General features: G+C 38.8%; 1 protein-coding gene across 1 annotated transcript in view; it reads left to right on the top strand.

Annotated features, from left to right (window-relative positions):
• Positions 1–358: 358 nt before the first annotated feature.
• Positions 359–27178, top strand: part of LOC122817638 (serine/threonine-protein kinase NIM1-like) — a 221201-nt gene continuing 194381 nt past the window's right edge. Inside the window, exon 1 of the mRNA XM_044090692.1 lies at positions 359–842. The gene's annotated coding sequence lies outside the window, so the exon portion shown is untranslated. The remainder of the gene's footprint in view (positions 843–27178) is intronic.

Here is a 27178-nt window from a genome sequence, read left to right as displayed (position 1 = left end):
ATATATATATATATATATATATATATATATATATATGTGTGTGTGTGTGTCATTCTTTCTGCTAGATTGTGTCTCTGCTTGTTTGTCTGTCTCTCCGTCAGTGTCTGGTGGTTATCACACGGGATTAAGGCTATGAGCTAGTAACAAGCTGCATCCCGCAGGCCAAGGTTTGACTCCCTCAGCCTATTTTTATTTAGTATGTGACTCCGAGCAAGTCACTTCAGACAGTGCGTCTGGGCTCAATGTAGTGAATTTGTTAACAAATATATATATATATATATATATATATATATATATATATATATATATTTATGCACATTGCTTACAACTCAAATGCACACAACAGATCCTCAGACAATCGCACACTGCTTTAAATAATTATAAGCAAAGTAAATGTGCTCAGAACAGAATACATTTAATGTACTTTTTATTGTTTTCAGTATTTTCAGTACTTATTTGCAACATATAAAAGAGACCAAATGCATTCACAGCTTGACTGTTAAGTAATTAACCTAAATTTGAAATGTGGACCAAATATGAGAGATATATTTTGTCTAGACAATATTATAACTGCACCTCCTGCCTTCTTCCAGAACCAGGATTAACATAATTGTTTTATAATCCTTTAAGAGGGGACCCTGATACTAATAATCTGGTAGCCAATAATATGATTGGATGAAAAGAAAGACAGATGACACATTACAGTTTTAATCTTGGTCCTTGTACTTCTAGATACTGCAACCCTGCAATATTAGAACTATAAAAAGCCAACCCACACAAGCAACACCGGCATCAGGTGATATGCACAAGTGTCAGATTGTGATTTGGAAAGCACACAGCAGGTAAGAAAGCTTAAACATTTTAATATATGATGTGCTGTCTATGTAGGAATGGCTGTTCATGCGTCTTTGTGCTAATTTTCCTGATTTGGGCCATGGGATAAAAAAAGAAGATAAAGTTTTTTTTTTTCAAATACTCAGGCTTGTGAAAAACAAGTGTGTATTAAAAAGCTAATGTTTTCTTACTTTTGTGCCATAACATACATTGTCTGTAGTAAAAGTTTATACTTATATAGTTACTGTGTACCCTTTTCTTAGATATTCTAGAAAGTTCTTTAAATGAGAGCACTGTACATTAAATGGTGTCTTCATTTAAACTTTATAAAGATTTAATCAACACATCATGAAAAACTTGACCCTGGTAATTTCAGGACTGTTATGAGCGAAATATTTTTAGTGGTTGATTAAGTGTTGTTTGACTATTTAGAAATTCTTAATTGGCCACTATAGTACTCAGGCATTACATCACATTCTTCTAGTGATTATTAATAAAAGTATTAGCGACTGCATTTATTTGGTAAGGAAACTATTGCTTAACTTGCTTTACTGGTATTTTCTATCTGTATTTATTTATTTAACTGGGGAATCTGCCCTTTGTGGTTTTAATATATGACAGAGTGATATTTATTGTAATAGCTACCTATAACTACCCCCAACTCCTGCCCAGCACACAGGTATGCATAAACACAATTCAGCTATATTTATTGTCCTTGCTTTTTGCTACCATATAATGGTTGTTGTTTTAATTATTGTGAGACCATTTATTTTTATAGTGGAATACAGCCCATTTAAAAGAATGAAGAGGCAAATCCCACCGTGGCGATAGTATGTTAGTTTACCGCCAGTTACAAGATAATACTTCACTAGCTTCATTCAGTAGACAATGCTGAAGCAGCTGCAGAGAGGCAGAAAAGGAGGCTGGCCTTTAAGATATGGGCTTCCTTCTAGGCATGAACACCTAATGACCATTTTTTACCAAACTAATTATTGTCAATTTTACTGAAAGAAGGCAGGTCAGAATGAGACCATGGAAGGTGGGAAGCTGCATAACGACTCTCCTGCTAAGTTTTCAGACTAAGCCTGTAGGAAAAAGTACTTCAGGTACCAGCTCTCTAATTACCAACTTCACTGCTCTCAGATGCCTGACACCCAGCATAGGTTTAAGGTTCATCATAGAACTGACCCTGCTCTGGACACAATGTCTGATAGTCTAGCAGCATAACCAGACCAAGGGAAACAAACAGCTGCATTGTGTTTAGGCTGGTATGAGACCTGTGATGCACTCTGCCAGCATTTACTGTTGTCAGAAATTACAGATGTCTAGATAACCAGTGTTTCAGCTCTTCCCAGTATGTTAAATGGGATGCGTTAATTTCTAGTCCCAAAGTCATAACAGTAGGCATATCACAAGGGTCAGCACTTTATGTTCTCACTTTCTATACATCTGTGAGGTATTTGACAACACTATAAATGACAAAGCCAGCAATGTAGGCAGAGTAAACTAACTCGATACCCGAATAACCTGGTGTTAACTCCACACAACAATGGCTTCGCACTGATTGTTTTTGCATTGCCTATATAAATCTAAATCTATCCATTTTATTTGGCTTGAGATACATTTCATTAAATAGGATTAGCTATAGGACACTAATTCTGAAGTAGCTGATTATTTTTACTATTAAGAGATTGTCGTTTATCAAGAAATGGCATACGGTACTCATTTACAAGCAGCAGTTGTCTAACCCCACCACCAAATGGCGATAGCAGTGCTCAGCCGTCCCACAATAAAGAAACTCAGATTTAAAAATTTGGATCGAGGCTTCTGGAGTTTTTCTTTCTTTCTGATTTGAACACATTCTGTTTTCTAACCTAAACACACTAAGACAATTTTCTGATGATCACAGGGACAACTTGAACACTATGGCCAGGGGTAAGAGATATTTAAACTGCATGGCAGTGCCAAAACTGTTTTTTTTTTCACTTTTACTTGTTTTCCTTGTGATTTCTGGCCTCAAAATCCCAAGCTAGACTGGTCTGCTCCTTGACAATACAAGTGGTTAGAAAGTCTTTTATATATAGATGGGTCTGTTCAAGTATATTGAATGACCCAGCCATTGAAACAATATCACACATAGTATAACAACCACACTATTAAATCAAAGAAAATACCTTATATGCAAAAATGACTTCGTAAATATCAAAAAGTAAAAAAAAGAGAAACGACACTGAGACGAAACTTTTGTTAAGCGTTTTCATTCTGTAACATTGTCAGAACTTCATCATAACTAATACTGAAAAGTAAAATTGTGTAATTAAGCAATAACCAACAACGTGGTGTGATATATTGAAGATTTACCCACGGTTGGTATGGTTTAATCATGTGGGCAAAGCCCGAGTGATTAAATAAAGCCAACCGTGGGTAAATTTCAATATACCACAACCACGGAGTCGGTTATTGCTATTATACAATGACATTATTTAAGAAAAAAATACTTACTTTTCTTAAATAATGTCTTTGTATAATGGCACATTACTGTCTTTCTGCAGCTGGTGGTACACTGCTTCCTTGTTTTGATGTACTGAGCATGCGTATAGGACTTGCGTCCCACGCATACCCAGTACATCAATGCTTTGAAATGAAAGCAACAGAGAAAAGAAAGTCTCTGTTGCTCCGTTTTTTTCTTTTTTTTTTTTTATTTGTTAAAAAAAATGTTTTGAGCACTTTATATCAACGAAAAAAAAGTCCGTGCGACTGGACCTTTTTCCGTTGGTATATTGTGGGATTTACAACAGGCATGCTGGCCAATCAGCGTGCACGTTTTGGAATATTAATGGGGGTCATTGTATAAGTAATATAACACGTGCACACTGTTTAAAAATGGTTGACAACATCAATAACCAGCAGAAACATATCAAAACAGAAATTAGCCCATCAGCAATCTAGAAACAACTAGCTGTAAGTACAGTAGCTAATCACAAAGAGTGGGGCGTGTCCAAATAGGCTCATGCAAATCAGCATAATGCACATTTGAGATTCAAGTTCTCATTCAGCCCCGGAACCATCTCAGCATTTAAAAGTACTGCCAACGGAGTTCTTTTAGCTGCAGAAAAGTGTCAAAGTCACCAAAAAACTGATGAATCTGTTCTAAAACTAGAAATGTAAAACTAGTAAAGTCATGACATCTAATAATGTGCCATCCTAACGCATTGGTTTCATCTTTTTTCCCCTAATAGCAGCCAGATATTCCTTAACTCGATCAGAAAGCTTTCTAATAGTTTTCCCAATGTAAAATGCAGGACAGGTGTTACAGACCACTGTGTAAACTACCATGGAGAAATGACAATCAAAATGTCTTTTAAAAGAGACAAGCAAATTACAGTGTCCAAATTTATATACATTTCCTATGTACATTACAGAGCACACTATACATTTGCCACAACAAAACATGCCACAATCACTTCCTTTACTAGGCTGGCTTAATAAATAGTGTGGATCATTGTTTTCAAAGGAAGCTTTCAAAGTGGTGTTTTTTTATGTATAAAAATGTGTTCTATCCCTAAAGGGTTGTTCAAAGGCTTTAATAATATTCCAGTTCTTGCAAGATAACCTTCCTGATGGCTGCCACGTCCCTGCAGATGGGTAAAGGGAAGCTGCAGTTTCTATCAGTATTTTGCCCAATATGGTCTATTTTATGCTTGTTTGCAAACCCATATAATAGGATGGGTTTGTGTTTATTGTGTCTTTCTAAGGCCACTTCACTGTAAATGACTTGTACAAGCTGTCGTGGGTAATGTCTACTGAAGAACATTTGAGACAGAAACTCACATTCTATATGAAAGATCTCTTCATCACTGATAATTCTGGAAAGTCTGATACAGATACAGGTCCACTTCTATGACCCAGGAAACCCATAGCATTTATTTAAACTTATTGGAAACACTCACCATCCAACCCAATACAATATTCATGGGTGACTTTAATTACCACACTGTTAACTGGGAATCATATGTGACACCAACAGGCACAGAGATTCCTGGATTTTGCAAACACAAACTCCCCAGACCAGGTTGTCAATAGACTGACCAGGAGTGCAAGTATCCTGTATCTCATCCTCACTAATATGGGAGAATGCTACAAATCCCCCGGTGTAATGTCTTCTCCGGTAAGGTCATACCACAAAATGGTCTTCTTTTAAGTAAAAATAAAACCTGTAACCTCAGCCTACTCAACCTGGTGGATTTCCTTCAGAAGGTCACCAAAGCAATGAATGAGGGCAAAATGGTTCACACTGCCTACCTTGACTTGGTCATAGCATTTGACACAATATCACACTCGGGCATTGCTCACAAACTCAATAGGTTAAGTATAAACCCTTATGTCACCCAGTGGATAGCTATCTGGTTCACACACAGAACCCAGGAAGTTATAATTGGGGAGTCCACCTCTACAAAGAGACCAGTCACAAGCAGAGGCCCTCAGGGATTGATCCTGGGGCCACAACGTTTTAGCATTTACTTGTGTAAAGTTAAGGTCAATGTCAATTACCTCTGGCTGACTAAGATGATTGTAAATTAGGAACAGTCATAGAATCGCCCACTGACACAAATGTTCTACATGAAGGGCTGACACAGACAAACAACTGGTGCCAAAGCGACGGACTAACACTAAATGCCAAGAAATGCATAAAAGGATCCTTCAGGAAGTCATCCATCCCTGATAACTATCATATTGACAACACATCCCCTAGAGTTGACCCAGTAGTCAGGGACTTGGGGAACCACATAGATAGTAATCTAGCCTTTGACTATCATGTGTCTACAGTAAGGAAGAAATAATTCTGTGTTGTGCAACTTAATAAACAAAGGTATGGCATATAAGTCCAAGGAAGTCATTGTTCCACTGCATTCAACATTCATCAGACCTGTCATTGAGTACAATGCCCCCTTTGGTATTTACCTAATCAGGCATATCCAACAATTTTAATGTCTACCACAAGTTCCTCATTAAAAGAATGCAGGGTGTAAGTGCAGACTGTCACAAGGCTCTGTCCCTGTATTCTGTCTCCTACAGGCTGTTGAGGGGGGATCTATGCCTGGCATACAAGGCAATGTCAGATACCACCCTGATGGACCTCCTGCATGTCTGCAAAACAAACAGCACCAGACTTACCAGTTCTAAAGACTTAAACCTTGCCTGTGATATAAATAGGACCTGCTAGAGAGATAGGTATGTATCATAGGGACTAACCTTTCTCTGCAACAGGCTCCCCTCTGTGTGAAACAGAGTTCCTCCCAAACCAAATCCAAGTGTAACTTGGAGAACTGGATGGGGAATAAGACATTCATCCCTGGTTTGGCACCTATGTCTCTAATGGACACAGGCACCCTGCAAGTGGTTTATCCCCCAATCCCCTGCTTATAAATGTTTCAACTCCCAAGCCCCTGCTTGCTCTTATCAAGGGTAGCAGAACTTGTCAGATATTTGGGAAGCATGGCTAGGCTTAAAAAGGCCCTTGTGGTCGTTAGCCTAGTAAACACTTATGAACCTATGAATACTCCAGACTAGCTCTAACAGCATTTGCTAACTCATTACAAACTCACCTCTCTGTGAGCATCACTGTATCACCCCAGAAAAAGCCAAATGGCTACCCATAAAACAAAGATCTACCCTACTTTTAGGATACCAACTCTATAAGCTGCTCCAACTCAACACAATTACTTTCTTTGCAGCTAGACTTCATGAAAAAAACATCCTCATACAACCTGAGACACTACTCACAAGACACATCGACTCTCCTTACCCCTAGAATCAAACTCCACAGCACTGCACATGCTCTGTCACACCAACTCTCATTATCCCTAAAACCAATCTGCACAGCACTGCCATTGCTCTGTCACACCAACTCTCATTAACTCTAGAACCAAACTCCACAGTACTGCACATGCTCTGTCACACCAACTCTCATTATCCCTAGAACCAAACTCCACAGCACTGCACATGCTCTGTCACACCAACTCTCATTAACTCTAGAACCAAACTCCACAGCACTGCACATGCTCTGTCACACCAACTGCCATTACCCCTAGAAGCAAACTCCACAGCAGTGCACATGCTCTGTCAAACCAACTGTCATTACCCCTAGAACCAAACTCCACAGCACTGCACATGCTCTGTCACATAAACTCTCATTACTGCAAGAACCAAACTCCACAACACTGCACATGCTTTCTTCTCTCAGGCACCTACTGTTTGGCAAGCTATCCCCATTGCTATTAAGGAAATCAACATTTATTTCAAATTCAGAATGCAACTCAAAAAGCTTCGGTGTAGTGGCATGTTGCTCTGACTCTAGTGCACAGGGTCCCAGGTTCAAGTCTTGGCAGTGATCACTTTACATGGCCACATAGCCAACTGGTTAGAGTGACAGCCTTATGTGCAGTACGTGCAGGGTTCAAGTGCAGAAACAGGTTATTTACTAGGAAGTTCACCCTGGGGATCACTCCAGTTGCTCTACTTGATAGAGGCACTGGGAACTAATGTCGGGCGGCACAATGCCAGGGCACTTCTATGGGCTAGGCTTGTAAAAGCTCCAGGGTGATTAGCTAGTACACACCTATGAACCTATGAACTTCTTCATCCAAGCCAAATGCTCCGCTTCAGCACAGGACATAGTACCTGACCTATCTACTTTCCAAATCTCTTCTCTTCTCTTCTCTTCTCTCAAGTTTAACTGATGACTGATCCACTTCAGAAACTAATGCATATATTAAATATTACACCAGTGATGGTGAACCTATGACATGCCACAACGTTTTGGGTGACACACCAGTGTTCACCAACACCCGAGTTACCAAAGTAGCTGAATGAGCAAAAATACAAGAAATATGTGACCCTGCACTTATCTATTAAAACTCATCAACAAAAAAGTCATTAATTGATGTTAATCAAATCAAATGCAATGTGTTACATATTTTTTCAGTTCAATTCAAAATTACTATTACAAGTAGTGTAATTTTTGGTGCACTGTTTTAAGCCCAATTATCAGTGCACATATCATTTTCTTTATTGTAAGAAACTGATTTTTCTTTTACATTTATAAAAATTCATCACATGATTGGGCTGTATTTTTTAAATAAATGAATATGTAAAAAAATTGTTTCTCTTTTGTTTGGGTGGGGGGTGAGACGCCAGCAGAGTAAAGATAGGCATTTTCCAAAATTTTGACACGCCAAGCCCAAAAGGTTCACCATCACTGTATTACACTCTTCTTGATTGCGCATTGCACTGTGCTTGTTCACTAGAATGTATATATGCAGTTTTTTTCTTGTAATTAGTCTGAACTACTCTGTTGTTGCTTACATTTCTCTACTTTTGTTTGTGAAATGCTTTGTATTTCATAAGGGATGAGCCTGAAATTAGTCAGTATTGATCTGTGCACTACCCCAGAAAACAAATATAAATAAACAGATAAAGTTATTAATTGTATTTAACTGAATAGCTTTTCAGATACCGTTGGTCAGACTGCACAATGCTGTCAGAGTTTCACTTTGCAAATGCAATTAGTCATACAAATGCTATTACTTTATGTACAAGATTATCCAACACTGAGTATGCCTTTCCAAAGCACTCTGTCTTTAGCCATGCTCTGTTTTATTTGAAACCGTGTACTTTCATCTCTGGGCTGAAGTACCCTGACATACTTACAAATGAGAGAATCAGTAAGTGGAATTGCACAACATTTTTGATGCAGTACGATCATAAAATAATTGTGTAGACTAAGCTAGTCATCTATAAAAATACAGAGCAAGAAATATATATACTTTGGCTAGGGTTAGAGGTGTATCTGGACTACTTCACTTACTACACATACTTTCCCCACTTCTAGTAAGTGAAGCCTTACTGATTACCTCAAACCAGATGCTGCATAGTTGGAAGTCATTGGGCAGGGAGAGATAATAACCAAAAACAAAATGAAGCCTTTCTGACTTTGGACATCATCCATAAGGTTAAGGTGTCTCCCTTGTAGACACAAAGTGCAGGGTTTGATTCTCTCAAGAGGTAACTGGCTAGGCTTAAAATGGCCCAAAGGCCAGTTAGCCTAGTACTAATCTATAAACCTATAAGACATTGCATGGCTCATTCCATGGCAGGATGATGACACATATCACAGCTGCAGCAGTCATAGGTACCTTCATTTGCTCTGCTTTTTATCCCATTCCCAGAACACACATTGATTCTAGCATGATGGCATCCCATTTCATTCCTTTCCATTGAAGTCTGTGCATGATTAGAAACTACCAGCCTTTACTAGGTGTTTCCTCACCTTAAAAAGCCCCATAATCCATGTCCTGTGAAAGAGAATTGTTTTGAAGAACATGCTCCTTCACACCTTAAAAAAACTTCCAAGAACCAGATTTCTGCACTGAACTTGGGTCATCGATGCTAGAGAAAACCCAGTTACTACCTCACTGTTCTGTCTGTACTGTATTTATTTGCTTGTTGTTCATTGTATTTTAATTCCTGTACATAATCTTTGATCAGATGTTGGCATGCATGTTTCTGCTGCAGCTCCTGCTGTTTTATTTGGAGTGTAGCTACAATAATTTTATAAACGATAACTGAGTAAAACTGATTATATCAGACCTGGCGGAGGTGGTGTATTACATGCTTAAGTGTAGAAAGTGCAAGCTAGAATTATGTCCACTGCAGAATTCAGAACGACACCACTGCACTCTGTTGTCATCTGCTGTGAAAAAAGTGTGCTGTTGTGGAATAAATCCTGTTTTTGTCCACCAATGATGAATGTAGTCTCTGTGACAGTGGCATTACTAAAATGATGTACAACTAATTGGCATGCAACATGAACTGGGGTATCCCCTGCACCCCCACTACTTGGGAATGCAAAACACATGAGCCCCATTTGGCAAAAGAAGAGCACCTCATATAAATACTGCTTGGCCAGGCAGAGAGGACTAGGAAGTCCCAAAAGCAATGTTTTCCAATTCTGACTACAGTTCAGTGCTTGATACCAATATACCCAAACTGCACCCTGAATGTAGTCGAGGGTTGGCATATATTAATATTGTCTTAGCAATAACAACTTTGTTTGCACCTTTCCTGTTAACTCATTAAGTTTGCTTAATTCTTTTGCACAGCAATAATTGTATTCATGTTTGTTGGTGAAAAACTGAAGTCTGAACTGTATGCTGTTCTGAAACTGAATGCTCTTTTGGTAACTTCATCAAAAATAAGATATCTTGGTGAGCAGTGTGGTAGCTGCAGATACATGAAAAATCAAATGAAATAATAAATAAGTATTATAAAGTGATTCTTGAAGGACATCAATACTTTATATTGCCTGCAGAAAATATTACAAACCCATAATGTCTTTTATAACAAGTAGCAGAAATGGAATTCATACTTTTAAAACAGCTTAATTGCAATGGACCTATTCTCTCCCAATGTGACTGTTATCAAATGGGATTTAACAATCAGCTCTTATTCTTGTGATAATGGATACATGCATTTTTATGCTATCTGTATCTGTTTTTTTATTTTTTGGCAATGTTAGTTTATGCCATTATTTGAGTATGTTGACCTAGAATGTTTTGGAGGTCATGCAAGAAAGAAACATCAGGCTGCTGGAAAGGGTCCAGAGGTAAGCCACCAGAACAATGAATGGGACAGAGGGGAAAGGCTATGGTCAGAGACTAGACAGCTGAAACGTTTGTCTCTGTAGACAGCGGTGACATGATATGAGTATACAGAACTATGTGAAAGAGAGAGAGAGATGTGAAAGGGTCACGTGAACAGGGAAAACAGGGAAGGCAGAAGGGAAAAAGACAGCAGAGAAGAGGAATTAACTATTCCCTAGAGCTTCAAATGGTGCACAAAAGTGCCATTGTCCTATGGAATGGACCTACATAGGCAATCATGAGAGCAAAAGTGAGGTAAAGATAGGGTTAGAGGGGAGGTAGAATATTAAATGCACTTAAAAGGGCAAGCTAGATAGGCTTATTGTTGCTGTCTGTCTTCCTGCAACTGTAATGAGGTATTGTCATTTAATGTAGGTATCATCTTGTAATGTAGGTGTCGTCATGTAATGAGGTATCACCATGTAATGTAGGTATCATCATGTAATGTAGGTGTCTTCATTTAATGTAGGTATTGCCATGTAATGTAGGTGTCATTATGTAATGTAGGTATCACCATGTAATGTAGGTGTCGTCATGTAATATAGGTATCGCCATGTAATGTAGGTATCATCATGTAATGTAGGTATCATCATGTAATGTAGGTGTCTTCATGTAATATAGGTATCATCATGTAATGTAAGGGTGGAGGAGTAGCAATACTCTACAAAACTGAACTATTAGTTACCCTAGTAGAGTCTAAACCACCTTCACTCAACAACAGTGAAATCTTAATCACCAAACTAGAAATTAATAAAAATAAATATATCTACATCATTTGCTGTTATATCCCCCCAGGTAACAATATTAATAGCCTAGAAAACCTACTGAGCTGGCTCTCAACCTCTTTCCCTCAGGAAACCATACTATTAGGTGACTTTAATATTGATTGGAACTGTTGTATTTCCCAATTTCCAACCTCTCACATAAACCTCTATGGCTTTACTCAGACTATTACCGTCCCTACCTGAATAAATAAAACCAGTTCCAAACAGAGTATCCTGGACTGGATTCTAGTTAACACTAACCCTATCTGTTACATCACAGGTACACTACCTGATAATATCAGTGACCATCAAATCACTTTTATCAACCGACAAAAAAGCCCCATCCCCACTAATACTCAACTCAGAACTAACAGGAACAAAACTAACTTCAGCACAGACAACTTCCTATTAGAGCTAAAAGCTTGCAACTGGTCTCCTCTGAAATATTTGCCTCTAGATGAAGCTGTCTCATACTTTAACAATAAATTCCTTCAAATCCTTGGCCCTACAAGAGTAACAAGAACCAAAACAAAGCCTGCTCCTTGGCTATCCAAAGAAACCAAACAAAAAATGTTACGTAGAAATAGAACATGGGACAAATGGAGAGCTACCAAAACCCAGCTGACCATGAGACCTTTAAACAACTTAGAAATGAAACAAAGAAACTGATAGTCACTAATAAAAGAAATTACTACTCAAAAGTCCAACACGCACAACATCAAAACCCCCAGAAATTCTGCATAGGTATCAACAAATTACTGCACCCAGGTAACTCCAAAACACCTACACCCTCAAACCTCACTCACACCTCCCCAAATCAAATTGCTGATGTATTTAACTAATTTTTCAAAGATACTGTTACTTCCCTAGCTTCATCCCTATCCCCACCATCCACGCAAGCACCCAACTCCCTAAACGATAATACCCCCTCATTTAAACTACAACCAGTCTCAACAGATCTCATTCATAAATTATTTACCAGGCTAAAACCTTGTACCCCTTCAGCTGACCGCATTCCAGCAGAATACCTACAGATTGCAGCCAAACCACTGGCCTCCCCTGTCTCTATTTTAATCAATTGTACCATAACAGAAGGCTGTATCCCAACCCTTTGGAAAGTCTCTCATATCATCCCATTACATAAGGGTGGTAACGTAAATGACCTCTCTAACTTCCGTCCCATAGCCTTCCTTTCCCCTTTAGCAAAAATCATGGAAAGATGTATACATAGGCAATTACTTAATCACCTCCTCCAAAACAATCTCCTAGCAGACTGTCAACATGGTTTTAGACCTTATCACAGTACTACTACAGCTCTCTTGTCTTTCACTGACCCTATTAATAAAAATCGGAATAACAACTTACTGTCCTCTGCTCTGTTCTTAGACCTCTCTAAAGCCTTTGATATGGTCAACCACACTCTCTTACTTAACATCCTGAAATCTTTTGCTTTGGACTCTCAGGCTATCCAGTGGTTCTATTCCTACTTAGATAACAGACAACAAGCAGTGCTATGGGAAAATCATTTATCATCTCTTCTTCCTATCAAAATAGGTGTACCGCAAGGCTCAATACTAGGACCTCTCCTCTTTTCCATTTTTATAAACAACCTAAATGAGTCCCTTCCTCAATCAATCTGTATTCAATATGCCGATGATTCAACACTCATATGCTCAGCTTCTTCCATAAATGACCTTCAAAATATCACCCAAAAAGCTTTCACAGCAGCCGAAAACTGGTTCCAACAATATTGCCTCTTACTGAATCCTAAAAAGACTAAATTATTACTTTTCGCTCCATCACACAAGTCATCCTCTCTCACCTTCAATATATCCTCTAACAATGGCACCATAATATCCCCTGATCCTACGACCAAACTTCTTGGTGTCACAATAGACGACAACCTCAACTTTGATTCCCATATTAACTTAACTATCAAATCAATCAATAGAAAACTCGGATCTCTCTACAGACTTAAACCCTTCCTCACCCCCTCAGCCAGAAGTACTTTAGCACAAACCCACCTACTCTCTACCCTATTTTGTGCCTCCCCAATCTATACTAACCTAACTAAAAGTAACCTCAACAAACTAGCAACAGCCTACAATAACATAGCCAGATTTGCAACAGGAGCCCCATTTCGTACCCACCATTGCTCTAATCTCAAACAACTAAGCTGGCTAGAACTACAAAATCATATACGACTTCAGCAACTGACCATCACCCACAAAATCTTTCATCAGCCCACTAATACCACTATACTCTGTTCCCTTATTACCCCATATAAAACATCTCTTCCCTACACTCTGCTACCAAACTACAAGCTGCCCCCTACAAATCCAACAACAAAGCTGGGGATAGTCTGTTCTCCAACTGTACTGCACCCATCTGGAACAAACTTCCAAGTGAACTTATGTCTATTACCTCTTTACCTAATTTCAAGAAGCAGCTAAAATCATGGCTCTACTCCCAGTGGCTCTGCCCTTGTTCTAACCCTGACTAGTCCTCTGCTCTCCTTTGTTCCATGCCTTTTCCTTCTCCTGCTATCCATAGCAAGATATTCTCTTACTGTTTCTTTATTTCTCATCTACTCTTGGACTCTCAATACCACTAGGATGGATGGATGGATTATTAAAAGAAAAATCTATTGTACTTTTTCCTGTTGATGCTAGTATTAGTTTTAGATTTTTATGAAAACGTTATGTACTACATTCTGTCTGTTAAATACACCCTCTGTACAACTATCTTACTAAAATTATGTCTCACTGTGGAGCTTTTCTCCCCGGGCCGCTACTGAAAATGGACATTTATCCAGCTAGACTAGCCCGGTCAACAAATGTAAAATAAATAAATAAGATAAAATAATGTAGGTGTCTTCATGTAATGTAGGTATCGCCATGTAATGTAGGTATCGCCATGTAATGTAGGTATCATCATGTAATGTAGGTATCATCATGTAATGTAGGTATCGTCATGTAATGTAGGTGTCGTCATGTAATGTAGGTATCGACATGTAATGTAGGTATCATCATGTAATGTAGGTATTGTCATGTAATGTAGGTATCGTCATGTAATGTAGGTGTCGTCATGTAATGTAGGTATCGTCATGTAATGTAGGTGTCGTCATGTAATGTAGGTGTCGTCATGTAATGTAGGTATCGACATGTAATGTAGGTATCATCATGTAATGTAGGTATTGTCATGTAACAAAGTATCGTCATGTACTGAAGGTATAATGTAATGAGGTATCATCATGTAATGTAGGTATCATTGTGTAATGTAGGTATTGTCATGTAATATAGGTATCGTCATGTAATGAGGTATCATCATGTAATGTAGGTATCTTCATGTAATAAGGTATTGCCATGTATTGAAGGTATCGTCATGTAATGTAGGTGTCGTCATGTAATGTAGGTATCGTCATGTAATGTAGGTATCATCATGTAATGTAGGTATCTTCATGTAATAAGGTATTGCCATGTATTGAAGGTATCGTCATGTAATGTAGGTGTCGTCATGTAATGTAGGTATCGTCATGTAATGTAGGTATCATCATGTAATGTAGGTATCTTCATGTAATAAGTTATTGCCATGTATTGAAGGTATTGTCATGTAATGTAAGTATCGCCATGTAATGAGGTATTGTCATTTAATGTAGATATCATCATGTAATGTAGGTATCATCATGTAATGTAGGTATTGTCATGTAATGTAGGTGTCATGTATTCGCAAATGGAGAGTAAGGCCACTTCCATCACATGACTAAGAGTCCTGGGTTCATTTTAACGTAGTTTTAGTTTATTTCTTTAAAATGATTGATTCAACAAACTTTTGTTTCAGTCCAATAACAACAGATAAATTACACACATCAGGCAGCAGTAACTGCAGCACACACTTCTTAGCAATCTGATATAAACATCTTTAATCGTACTCCCATAATTAGTTATGTACTGCATTGTTTTCTGAAGCAACAGGTCTGTACCTTTGTAGGAAAAGAGGCAGAGCCTTTTCTAGTCTGTGACTAATGCAATCGCTCAGCTCCATAATGTATACCAAAAAAGCTCACTAAATGCCTCTCTCTTATCTTCTCATGTATGGGACATCGTAATAAAATGTGTAAAAGAACTACTTTCTGCATGTAATAAATATATTTCCCACATCCAACTAACACTTACATTTGAATGCTGAGATATGATACTGAATTTCAGCTTCATAGTGCATATGCAATACAAATAAACTTAAAGCTCTGTCATATAAATAAACTGTGTTATTGTTTTTACTTAAATGTTAAATATAAAAGTTGGGAAGGCATTCTGGAGTTCGTATAATGGTTAAAATGTTTACCTCACAGGCAAAATGTAGAAAGATCGATTCTACCCAAGGAAAAGTAACCAGGCCTAAAATAGTCCACAAGAGCAGCAAGGCCTAGTTCTTGCCTAATATAATAAGTAACATTATTTATCCAGAATTCCTTATTCATTCTCTTAATAGCAAGAATTCCGAGCATCATTATTTATGGTAAATGAACCAGGGTAATGCAAAAAGCATTCTTGTACAGTAATATATATAATTTTATCCAGATTTAAAAATGTACATGTAGAGTCAATTATAATAGAAATAGTTTGTGAAAAGAAAATATGAAACAACTGCAGTACTCCCTCCAACAGACCTAAGCATAAAACCAGAGTCCTTTCCAATCAGCACCTGGAAGCCATTTAGAGTTTAAAAGGCCCAGAGGAGGTAAAGATTACAGCTTAAATAACTTTAAACTTGATATATTTTTAAGAAATAGAACTTATGTGGAAATTATTCTTTCTTAAATAGATGTAGACTTCAGATCTGTCATACCTCAAGAACTAAAGGAGACATTGCATAATGTTTTTGACATTGTCTGTTTAATGGCCTAGGTGAAGGTCTCAGCCAGGTTGAGCATGAATATATTTAACCCAGAATAATCCCCACAGACTGAGCTGTTCACCTATAAATTACATGACTAGGACACTAAGGGCACCTGAGAGGTATTAGCAGCATTAGGCTGTTTCATGCAAACAGTTCAGTAATTATTATTAAAGAGAGTTAGCTACTGATACCTTGTCATGTATTTTGTCAAAACATTGACAGACCTGAATGGCTCAATGAGATAGCAAATTGTAAGAAAACACTGGGTACATAAAACAAAACCATAAAACAGTACTAATCTATAATCGGTCAAACTGTGTTATTTAATTTATAATGTACTGGATATGACCCTTTCAAAGTTTTACTCCTTTCAGAGAACACAGACAGCTTTCTTTAGGGTCTATATTAGAACATTGAAGTTTCAAAACTTCGAATGTTCTAATATCGAACCCTTTTCAGCGAAAGCTGAAAACATTGAACATACAGAACAGCAAATTCTTTCCTAGGGAAAAAATTTGCTGTTCCAAAACACATACGCACAACACAAGCACACCAAACAAACAGCAATCCACACACATACACCTAAAATCTTACACCTAACCCTACACTACACTATACACACACACAACTAACTATCCACTTACCTTAACCTAAACCCTAACCCTAAGGTCCATCACTATTGCACACTCACCTCACCCGTGCCCTAACCCTAATTCACCTAACCCGTCCTAACCCTCACGTTCACACAATCACACACATAACTAACCTGCACCCTAACCCTAACTAACCTAACCCACACTCAATCGCACACTTACCTGAACCCGACCCATAACTTTCCACCACAGCGTGAAAATACCGCAGCAACAGAAATGGACAACCGAATTCTTTCCCTAGGAAAAAATTCATTTTTCTGTTGCTTCGATATTTTTAGCTTTCGCTGAATAGGGTTCGATATTAGAACATTCGAAGTTTTGAAACTTTGATGTTCTAATATAGACCTTTTCTTTATGCAGTACAAGCATGGAAAAAGCTATATGAAATTAAAAGTGAATGTTTGGCATACTACCTTTTTTCTTTTTCTTTTCTTTCCTTTTTTTCAATAGCTGTTTGATAACATTGCTGTAAAGTAATGTGCTTTATTTATATGGCTAGCAAGCAAACCAGAATTGGTGAAAATAAATCTGCAAATGCACTACAGCTCACACCTGATATACTGAATGTGAGTGCAGGTGGTCTATAAATATAATAAAAAAAATCCCCGTAAAGAAATATTTGTAAGGAGGCAACGCCCCCAACAGTCCTTGTGCATGGGGTACAATCCACCATATATATTATCATCCTGGAGGTAGATGCAGATGAGAAAAACAAATACTACCTGAAGTGTCTTTCCTTGTGTTTTAACTACAACAGAAAGTACTTCTCAAACTAAACTGTTAAATGCATCAGTTCCTGACCACCGGAGATTTTCAGCTCAACATCGATTTTAAAGATGTGGTCATTGCTGAACAGAATTATCTCTTCACTCATTTTGGAAGAAGCTAGCACAGAGCATGCAAATTAATTATATTTACAAAATATGTATCTGGCTTTAATTATTTAGTTAGTTATTTATTTCAGCTTATTCATTGTATTATCCACTAAGAGACCTTTTATAAACTAAGCCTGACGGGAAAAGGTCCGACTGCTTAAAATGTAAAAAAAGTGTTACAGCTATGTAATCATAATACAGTAGTAGTGATAAAAGAAATCATTTGCACGTAGACATATTATTTATATATAGTGAATAATTTAAAGTATACAAGTGTATTGCCTCACTAATAACAAAAATCATTTTTCAAGAAATTATTACTTTCTGTATTCTACACCGTAAAGGAATTTAAACCACAACATAAAAATGCAATGCAAGAAATATTCACTTAAACCGTAACCATAGCTTGGTGTTATTAGAAACAGACTCCTCAGAAGTACAAATATATTGTTGTAACTGATATGCACAGAGAAAATCAAGTTATTTTAACACTTATTTAATAAAAATATTATTAGTTACTATAGACTATAAGGAACACAAGAGGAGGTAGTTGCAGGATTAGAAAATATAGAATTTTCTAATTATTTATAGGATCACAGGCCATCCCTAGGCTAACAGCCATAGGAGACTGTCGCTTGTCTCATGCATTCAAACAAGATGATGAAGCGGTGTATGGGTTCAAGATATTTATTGTACATAAACATTGTCAGGAACTGGAACTGGAACATATATTCAAGTCAACTGATTCACTCATTACTTCAACTTCAGACACAGTTGCATTGCATCTCCATTCATGGTTGCATTCTCTCTGGCTGGCTGTACAAAATGGCACTGTTCTCGCACGTGCTCAGTACTTATGTGCACATGCTATCTAGCTACAGTGGCTCAATAGGAACATTACACATAATGATCTACAGAGACCTTTTTAAGCCAAACCATGTTTTCCCATTTGTAGATGTTGTTGTGTCTTTCGGCTTTTCCCGGTTAGGGTTCGCCACAATGGAACTCAGGTCCACTAATGATTGGCAGTTGATTTTTACGTGCCGAAATGCGAGCCCTGACGCACAACCTTCAACGAAGGTTTGCCCACTCACGCATGTCTCCACGCAGAAGACGCTCTAGCTGAGAATCAAACCGGACAGTGTCTTACTGTGAGGCGGCAATGCTACCGCAGCACCACCAGGGCCAAGGGCGCCCGCAGGCAGGTGCAAGGGGGTGCATTTGCAGCCCCCTAGAATCGTCTGGCCAGGAGATTAATTTACTTCTAATTAAAAAAAAAAAATTTAAGGACATTCTTCTTTAAGAACGCCCTTTGCGTCAAGCCGCACAGAGGGAACAGGTGCTCGCAACCTGTTTTCGTCTTCTCCAGTGGTTTATATCTTCATCTTCTGCATTCATACATGGAATTCGAATTCCAGAAGACATCTGGACTGGGGTCAAGTGTACAAGTGAGAGGTAGGTGTGTGTGTGTGTGTGTGTGTGTGTGTGTGTGTGTGTGTGTGTGTGTGTGTGTGTGTGTGTGTGTGCTTTTTTAAGTGTTTAAGAGGTGTCTGTGTGTGTGTGTGTGTGTGTGTGTGTGTGTGTGTGTGTGTGTGTGTGTGTGTGTGTGTGAGTGTGTGTGTGTGTGTGTGTGTGTGTGTGTGTGTGTGTGTGTGTGTGTGTGTGTGTGTGTATGTGTGTGTGTGAGTGTGTTTGAATGTGACAGATTTAGTCATGTCTATCGATAATCTGTGCAAACAATCATTCCAGCTGCAAATGTCATGGTACCTTTCACTACTCAGCACTGAAACATTGTACTGCATAACAGAATGGAGATAAGTGATAACACACATGTTTTAAGAGACATGTTTTCAAAGAATGTGTAAAGAATTTGCTAGATTCTTGAAAATGCTATCATCTGTAACAGTAAAAGAAACTGAAGCAGATGAACTTAAAATAAGTATAAACTGAAAGATGTGTTAAAAACAGTAGATCTGAATTTTTTTTATTGCAAGGAAGATGTCTTTGAAATGAAGGTACACTCACATTCTTGGGTACCTTCTTATGTTGTCACTAATAACCCACGTTCACTTCCAAGTGTAATAGGCACATGATCTCTGCTTGAAAAGCCTTCATCAAATGACATTATAAGCTGTCCTGCTAAAACACAGTCAAACTTAGAAACACACAAAGTCATGTACACAATGTATACAACACAGATCCCTACAACAAGGGTCTCTATTAGAAAATGAAAATTCAATATGTCAAACGGCTGAAAGTCGAATATTCCGTACCTCGAGATCAGTTTTGTGAAACCTCGGTACAGTGAATTTCAGAAACCGATTTCGAGGTATGGAATATTTGACTTTTCAAACTTTCGATATATTGAATTTTCATTCTTCTAATAGGGACCCTACAACACAGGCATGTACACACACATGTGCACACATACACACAAGCACCCACACATGCACATACATGCAAACAGACATACATACACATGCACGTTCACACCTACATTCATACACATACATGCAGACACACACACAGCTTAAGTCTACAGACTGTATAATTTGATTTTCTAGGACATGAAAAACTGCTGTTCAAATGAGCTGGGAATTTGAGAAATGTGACCACTGAATCTTTTGTCATTCAGTTGCTCGAAGCATGCACTGTCTAAACAGTTGCTAACTTCATGTACTCTCCTCTTAACTGTGTCCTCTGGGATGTCAGGATGTTAACAACAGTCACTCATCATCCGAAGCTGCACAAGACCTTTGAGCTTTAGACTTCAAATCCTTCAGAAAATGCATACGAATGCAAAACTTGTTCTGTCCACTTTCCAAGGAAGTAGGGCGTGTATGTGTGTATCTCTCAACGGTACAGATTTTCACACAATGTCCAGATTTTTGCCTTATATTTTTGCTCTGCTCCTCATACAAATTTTGTTTTTGTTTTTTGACAAATCACTGGGATGAGCTAAGGATTAAAGTTACTAAATAATGACACGCATTTCTGTTTCAGACTTCATATCATTCAGAAAATGCATTCTAACACAAATGCTGTTATTCTCGCCACTTTCTATCTTGTCCTAATCCAGACTAACTCTAACCATCACTCGTGTGTACATGGAGCACTTCTGCCTACACTTTATTGTTTCCTAACTTATAAATTCTATGATCTCCTTGGATCTGCTACCAGGTTAGCCTACTAGGCATTCAATACCCTATCATTCTTAAAACACTGTCTAGACTTTTCCATCTGAGTAAAAATTTAATAATTTGCTTATGTAGTTGTTTTTGTGTTTGTTTACATCTGTGTAAAAACCCTTTTATTTGTGTTTTATTTTGTGTTTTTTACTGTAAAACTGTAACAGTTTGTTGAATTTTTTTTGGAGCTTTTCTCCCCCAGCCCTCCGCTGAACATGGACATGTATCCAGTCGGACTAGCCCAGTAAACAAATGTAAAATAAAAATAAATAAATAAAAATAAAATCAATTCTAAATTTGTCCCTAGTTTTGGGCCTTTGTCTCCAACATTATAACAGGCTTTGTCCAGATTTCTTGTGTTAAGAGATTGAAAAGTATGGTGTGTGTGTGTGTGTGTGTGTGTGTGTGTGTGTGTGTGTGTGTGTGTGTGTGTGTGTGTGTGTGTGTGTATGTATAAGAGGGAGGTAGCAACCCCTCAGCTGTCCAGGTTTTTGCAGAATGCTCGATTTTGCCCCATATTCCTCCTAAAAAGGATTGAAGTTGCTAAATAATGACAGACGTTTGAGTTTTAGATGTCATATCCTTTAGAAAAATGCATACTAACATAAATCATGTTATTCTAGCAATGTTCTAAGTTCATGAGAGCAATACTTATAATCTGTCCCTATTTATTTTAGGCTTTGTCCAGATTTCCTGCACTAAGAGATTAAGGTGTGTGAGAGAGAGTGAAATGCCCTAGTTAGAGTTAGCAGGTGGAATTTATTTTCAAGTGCATTTTCAAGGAATTGTAAGCTTCAAGGGAAGAGAAGTTTATTGATGCTCATGTTAAATCTGCTTAAAATGTGCAGCTGTTGTGTTTAGCAAATGGTATCACTATTGTGGTATAGAATTTTAAAGCAGCGTTAGTAGCACAGCAGGTAGCATATTTACATCTTGATGCAGAGAGCTATAGATTCTACTTCCACAGCATGTAGATTTGTATTTTAAGGGGGTGGAGTGTTGCAGTCCTGAGTATGTTCTCCTTTGGATGAGGTACCTAATAACTAGACAGTCAAGAGGAGAAGGTTAACACCTGCATCACACCTCAAGCAACTCATAGCCCTCCAAAACCCACACCATCAACACCCACACATAGCAACACTAAACCCACATATGTGGAGACCCTTAACATTAACCTGCCCAAGCAACAAGGACCTCCAAAGCCGAAACGCAAACAAACACCAGTCACAACCAAAGTGACACATAGCTCTCAACACCAGTGTTCCACCCAACAACAGCCCCTAAGGCAAAACAATGTACCCAACACTTTAGTCATAGGTGACTCTATAGTCAGGCACACTGATGTCCCACTCACCAGACTGAGCAAGGAGAAAATTACAGTCAGCTGCCTGTCAGGTGCCAGGATCCGCCACATAACGCATGCACTCAAGTCACTCCACAACAAGTACAAATACGACTCTGTCATTGTCTATGCTGGAGTGAATGACTTGAGACGTACCTCCCTGGACTACATGAAAAGAGACATGGAAGAGCTCTTGGATCATATGACCCAGGCAGGTATGTCCCTAGCCCTGAGTAGCATCCTGCCTTCGCCCAGAATGATACCACAGTATAAGGACAGAATGATTGACTTCAACAATTGGCTAAGCTTCTGGTTTCATTCAAAGGGGATCCAGTATTTGTCTGCCTGGGAAGACATGATCGACAAACCATGATGCTTTGCCAGAGATGGTCTGCACCTGTCACCCCTGGGATTCAGGTTACTGGCTAAAGCTCTTACCACCCCTATAGTGCCTTTTTTAGGCAAGGTTCAAAGGATAAAACCACCACCGTAACAGATAGAAGCAGGCAAAATCTGAAGGTAATGCTACTCAATGCTAGAAGTCTAAACCTCAAAATGCACTCTCTCAAGGCACTCCTAAAAATGGAGAACATCAATATCTGTGCAGTAACTGAGACCTGGTTCAAGGCTCCAGAGAGCACCCCTGCAATACCAGGCTACAATTCTTACCACACTTTTCAGCCACAAAACCAGGACCGAAACACTAAAGGTGGAGGAGTGTCCATATTCACCAAGGATATTCACACATCCAGACTAGTTGCCCAACACAATGCATCTGAAATTCTCCATGTGCAACTAACACTAGGTAAGACTGCAATCCAAATTGTAGCTTGCTACAGATCCCCAACCATGCCCCAAGATTCTCACTACACCTTTTTAAACATACTGGGAAATATTAAGATACAACCAAACACCCTAATACTGGGTGATTTCAACTACCCTGCCATTAATTGAAAAAACTACTCAGGTACCAACTCCTTTTCTCAACGGTTCTTGGAATTCATAAATTCCAACGCCCTGGATCAACTAGTCCATTGTTCCAACAGGGGCTCCAATATCCTAGACCTGGACATTACCAACATGGGAGATAGATGCTCCACACCAGTGGTCACCCCCTCATTGGTCAGGTCTGACCATAAGCAAATCACCCTTGACATCCACATCCCACCCCCACCCCACCCCAGTAAGGAAACCTCCTTAAAAAACTTCTCCAAAGCCAAATTCAAGCTACTGAAGTCAGAAGTGACAAACTTCACAACACTCATGCAGACGGGATTTGGAAGTTCGACTGCAGAATCCTACACTAAGGCACTGTACGAGCACATCCACTCGTGCATGAAGCGTGCCATCCCAAATAGAACCAAGATGCTCTTCTCCAAAAAAAGGAAGCCAATCTGGTGGTCCCCTGCTATAAACAAACTATACAACAGAAGGAAGAAACTGCTGCAAAAAAGAGGAAAATCCCAGGATGCAAAAAACCTCCCTCACCAGCCTCAGTAAGAAGCTAAGATCCCTCATAAAATCCTCAAAAGCTAGTTACGAAAATAAAATTGCCAAAGATTCCAAAGACAACCACAAGGCATTCTATAGTTATGTCAATCATCTAAATGGCAATGCTCAGATCTGCTCTGAGTTACAACAGAATGGCATTAAATATACTGATCCCAAGGATATTGCCAATATCCTGGCAGATCGATTTAGTGCCAACGTCACCCCTCCTCTCACCCCCTAAAGGGCCCATCTCAATACCAAAAGATTGCCAAATTCCGATAATCACGGCCACACAGGTAGAAACCACACTCTCCAAAGCTAAGAATACAGCATCCATGGGACCAGATGACATCCCAGGCTGTGTACTGCATGAACTACAAAATGAACTGGCACCTCACCTAAGTGTCATGTTTAATCATAGCCTCACCTCAGGCTTTGTGCCCACTGAGTGGCGCACAGCTACAGTTATCCCGCTCCACAAGGGAGGATCCACCTTGGATCCCAGGAACTACCATCCCATCAGTCTGACAAGCCTGATTTGCAAGGGCATGGAACGCATTATCATGGAACTTATAAACAAAGACATTGGCAACCTTCCAACACTGGACCCCACCCAGTTTGGTTTTGTGAAGGCCGATCTTGTCTCCTAAATCTGATTGACTTCTTCGAATCAGTCTCCAGAGCTGTGGACGAGGGTAAGGCAGTCCACACAGCCTATCTGGACCTTGCCAAGGCCTTTGACACCATCCCCCACTCTGGAATCATAGATAAACTTACTAAGTTGGGCATAAATCCCTACGTCACCCAATGGGTTGCTAAATGGCTTACTGACAGAACCCAGACTGTAAAAGTAGCCGACTCCAAATCCAGCTCCAGACAAGTGACAAGTGGAGTACCTCAGGGTTCAGTCCTGGGACCACTCTTGTTTGGCATCTACTTCTCTGAAGTACAGGCCAACACTAAGGGACTCTGGCTAACAAAGTTTGCAGATGACTGCAAACTGGGAGCCATTATTGAATCCCCAAATGATGTGGATATTCTACAAAAGGGCCTTACAGAAACAGATGCCTGGTGCCAGAGCTATGGGCTCAAGCTTAATGCCAAGAAATGTATAGTTATCCCCTTTGGAAAAAAACACGTACCCATGAATTACCACATAGGTGGCAGGACACTAAACATCGAAAGTGTGATGAGAGACTTAGGGACACAGGTGGACAGTGGTCTCACTTTCGATAACCACATTGCCACAACAGTCAGGAAATCCTTCTATGTGGCACACCTCATCACTAATGGCTTTTCATCCAGAAAAAAGGAGGTCATTGTCCCACTGTACTCATCCCTTATTAGACTCATTATAGAGTATAATGCCCCATTTGGTATGTACCTCACAAGACATCTGCAACAGCTGGAAAGGCCACAGAAATACCTCACTAAAAGAATCACAGGCCTAAAGCAGATGCCATATACTGTCTAAAAAAACTCCAGCTATACTCTGCGGCATATCGTCTACTCAGAGGCGATCTCTGCTTAACATACAAGGCCATGTCAAACCCTGAGCTGTTGGACATGCTCCACTTAAAGAAATCCCAATCCCTCAGAGCCACACGCTCCAGGGATCTAAACCTTGTCATCACAATGAACAAAACATGCTGGAGGGATAGGTTCCTGACCCAGAGACTCCCCATACTCTGGAATAGACTGCCCATACATATCAAGCAGAGCGCCTCATTGGCCCTCTTCAAAAGGAACCTTGATGATTGGATGGGAGATAGGAAATTCACCCTGGGGATCATGTCAGTTGCCCTGCTAGACAGTGGCCCGGAGAAGTAAATATTGTGGGAAGAAATATCCAGGGAATTGTTATGGCTAGGCTTGCATAGGCCCTAGGGCCGATAGCCTAGTACCAACCTATGAACTTGTTTTTCAGCTTACCACCCATTCCCTATTGCAATATACCAGCTTACCATTTTTTTAATGTAACGTAGGCAATTTATTCTTCAAGGGCAGCAGGCATTGAATTTGTAGATGAAACACTGAAATATAAAGTTGTTTTCTAGCAACAACCTCCTCATTAGTTTCAGCTCTCTTTAATGTGGAATTATTCCGATGACTTTTACTTCTGCAGAGATTGTGCATATTGATTGATGGTGGATTGTAATGACAGAAGTTTGAGTGGCCTTTATGGTTGAAGTGTTCTGAATTGGGTAGTTTGTCATAATTGGTTCATATGCGTAAAACAAAGTGAAAATGTACGCTGGTGATCGGTGGCGCAATGTCAATTCACAGAAACTCAATCTATTCAGATATGGAAACCACCACGCTTAAAAAAGCAATGTGGAAAGAATTCCTTTATTGATAGTAAGCGCTTTCACCATTCGGCTTCTTCAGACTTTAAAACATCTGACATAATTCAGTCTCCAATTTAAATACTTCTATGTATGATCCTATTGGTCAATCTGTCAATCAGGCTTCACTATACACAATGCATATTATTTAAAAGTTTTATACAAATTCTTAAAAATCAAAATATTTATCTCCTCATATAATCATGTTCTTACTAAAAATAATCTACTGAAAACACATCCTTCCTTCCTACGTAACGTATCTCTGTCTCATTAAAAACAAATGGATGAGCCCATTTTACATGGCGTTGTTGTACATTCGCTCAACCCTAGTAAACAATAAAAATTGACATTTAATCTAGCGACACATCCTTCTTTTCAATTTGATGCATCTGCATTTTCACAGTCCTTGAAAACAAATGCATGAACATATATACAATAAAATAATAATGATTATTCCTATTATGTATTCACATTTAAAAAAAACATCAGGGTAAACAACTGAGATCAAACCTAAGAACTTAATCAAGACATGGTTATACCCAGTGTTTCATAGACGAGTGTCCAACGAACACTAGACATAAGCCCTTTGTTGAATGTTTAATAAATGCTATCATAGTCACATCGTAAAAATACTATGTGAACCGGACCAAAACATACCAATCTGCCTAGCAGAACATACTGCATACAGAAGGTTCACTATAAGACTTTTACTGAGGACCAAAACTAGCGGACCTGTGCGCCAAATGTGAAACAACCAAACAGTGCATATCGGATAGCAGCAAAATATTTCAAAACATGTAAATATATATATCTATGTATAAAAGATATATATATATATATATATAAAAAAATAGATAAATGTACGAGAACGTGTAATATGTGATGACTAAAACAGCCTTAATAAAATCGCTTGGTCAGGCAAAACTATACATGGTTAAAAACTATGGTACTTCCAACAGTAACAAGGGTGGGAAATGGGATATACTGGTTACCACCTATGGTCTAAAACTCCATGAACCTAGTGCTGGTCATCCGGGTATCATAGTGAATAAAATTTATGTTCACTTTGAGGGTACACGAAACACC

The sequence above is a fragment of the Protopterus annectens genome, chromosome 13.part0, assembly GCF_019279795.1.
Source record: "Protopterus annectens isolate FY-2018-M chromosome 13.part0, PAN1.0, whole genome shotgun sequence".
Lineage (NCBI taxonomy): Eukaryota > Metazoa > Chordata > Ceratodontiformes > Protopteridae > Protopterus > Protopterus annectens.
Note: the sequence above shows the minus strand (reverse complement) of the source record. Positions and strands in the feature narration are given on the sequence as shown.